Below are 3,039 nucleotides of genomic sequence, written 5' to 3'. Positions count from 1 at the left end.
TCTTTTTTTCTTCACTACCGACACACAACATGTACACTACCTACCAGCACCTGTACACTACCTAAGAAAACAACAGCACCTGTACACTACCTATCACTACCTGTATCACTACCTATCACTACCTGTATCACTACCTATCACTACTGTACACTATCAACCTACACAGCCACCTGTAGACTACCTAATCCAGCACCTGCCTACACACTACCTATCAGCACCTGACCTACACTACCTATCAGCACCTGCAGTACACTACCTGATCACACTGGTACACTACCTAATCACTACCTATGCTACCGCTACATCATCAGCACTGTAGACTACCTCATCGCAACCTGTAGACTACCTATCAGCACCTGTAGACTACCTATCAGCACCTGTAGACTACCTATCAGCACCTGTAGACTACCTATCAGCACCTGTAGACTACCTATCAGCACCTGTAGACTACCTATCAGCACCTGTAGACTACCTATCAGCACCTGTAGACTACCTATCACAACTGCTAGACTTACACTCCTGTAGACTACCTATAGCACTACCTATCACTATAGACTACCTATCACTACTGTAGATGACACTATCAGCACCTGTAGACTACCTATCACTACCTGTAGACTACCTATCACTACCTGTAGACTACCTATCAGCACCTGTAGACTACCTATCACTACCTGTAGACTACCTATCACTACCTGTAGACTACCTATCACTACCTGTAGACTACCTATCACTACCTGTAGACTACCTATCACTACCTGTACACTACCTGTACACTACCTATCACACCCATGTACAATACTCTCAGCACCTGTACACTACCTATCAGCACCTGTACATACCTATCAGCACCTGTACACTACCTATCAGCACCTCGTAACTACCTATCAGCACCTGTACACTACACTCACATCAGCACCATGCTAGTACACTACCTATCAGCACCTTGAACTACCTATCAGCACCTGTACACTACCTATCACTACCTGTACACTACCTAGCACTACCTGCTACATACCTTACCAGCACCTGTACACTACACTACCCTGCCTTACACTACCTATCACTACCTGTTAACACATACCTATCACTACCTGTACACTACCTATCACTACTTGTAACACTACCTCATAGCACCTGTAGACTACCTATCAGCACCTGTACACTCACTATCAGCCACTTCAGTACACTACCCTATCAGCACCTGCTACACTACCTATTAGCACCTGTCCACTACTATCCACCTACCTGTCCACACTACCTATCCAGCACCTGTAGACTACTATCAGCACCTGTAGCACTACCTCATCAGCACCTGTAGACTACCTATCTAGCACTGTAGACTACCTATCAGCACCTGTAGACTACCTATCAGCACCTGTAGACTACCTATCAGCACCTGTAGACTACCTATCAGCACCTGTAGACTACCTATCAGCACCTGTAGACTACCTATCAGCACTGCTAGACTACTATCAGCACCTGTACAACTACCTATCAGCACCTAGTTACACTACCTTCATCAGCACCTGTACACTACCTCATCAGCACCTGTACATACCTATCAGCACCCCTGTAACACTACCTATCAGCACCTGTAACTACCTATCAGCACCTGACTACATACCTATCAGCACCTGTTTACACTACCCATGCAGCCACCTCGTACTACAGAACTATCAGCACCTGTACACTACCTATCACTACCTGTACACTACCTATCAGCACCTGTACACTACCTATCAGCACCTGTACACTACCTATCAGCACCTGTAGACTACCTATCAGCACCTGTACACTACCTATCAGCACCTGTACACTACCTATCAGCACCTGTACACTACCTATCAGCACCTGTACACTACCTATCAGCACCTGTACACTACCTATCACTACCTGTAGACTACCTATCACTACCTGTAGACTACCTATCACTACCTGTAGACTACCTATCACTACCTGTAGACTACCATCAGCTAACTGTAGACTACCTATCACTACCGTTAGACTACCTATCACTACCTGTAGACTACCTATCACTACTGTAGACTACTTCAGCACTGTAGATACCTATCAGCACCGTCGTAGACTACCTATCACTACTGTCACCCTACCTATCAGCCCTGTAGACTACTATCAGCACCTGTAACCTACCTATCAGCACCTGTAGACTACCTATCAGCACCTGTAACACCTATCACTACCTACACTACCTATCACTACCTGTACACTACTATCACTACCTAGTCACTACCATATCGCTACCTGACATACCTATCACTACCTGTACCCTACCTATCAGCACCTGTACCCTACCTATCAGCACCTGTAGACTACCTATCAGCACCTGTAGACTACCTATCAGCACCTGTACACTACCTATCAGCACCTGTACACTACCTATCACTACCTGTACACTACCTATCACTACCTGTACACTACCTATCACTACCTGTACACTACCTATCTTCACTACCATTCGCTACCCTACCTATCACTACCTGCTACACCTACCTAATCAGCACCTGTAGACTACCTATCACTACCTGTTACACTACCTACACTACCTGTACACTACCTATCACTACCTGTAGACTACCTATCACTACCTGTAGACTACCTATCAGAACCTGTACACTACCTATCACTACCTGTACACTACCTATCACTACCTGTACACTACCTATCAGAACCTGTAGACTACCTATCAGAACCTGTAGACTACCTATCAGAACCTGTAGACTACCTATCAGAACCTGTAGACTACCTATCAGAACCTGTAGACTACCTATCAGCACCTGTAGACTACCTATCACTACCTGTAGACTACCTATCACTACCTGTAGACTACCTATCAGAACCTGTAGACTACCTATCAGAACCTGTAGACTACCTATCAGAACCTGTAGACTACCTATCACTACCTGTAGACTACCTATCACTACCTGTAGACTACCTATCAGCACCTGTACACTACCTATCACTACCTACCACTACCTGTAGACTACCTATCACTACCTGTACCCTACCTATCAGCAC

This window comes from Salvelinus namaycush, unplaced genomic scaffold (genome assembly GCF_016432855.1).
Source record: "Salvelinus namaycush isolate Seneca unplaced genomic scaffold, SaNama_1.0 Scaffold331, whole genome shotgun sequence".
NCBI classification, from domain to species: domain Eukaryota; kingdom Metazoa; phylum Chordata; class Actinopteri; order Salmoniformes; family Salmonidae; genus Salvelinus; species Salvelinus namaycush.
The sequence above is the reverse complement of the archived record's forward strand: the minus strand, read 5'-3'. Positions refer to the sequence as shown.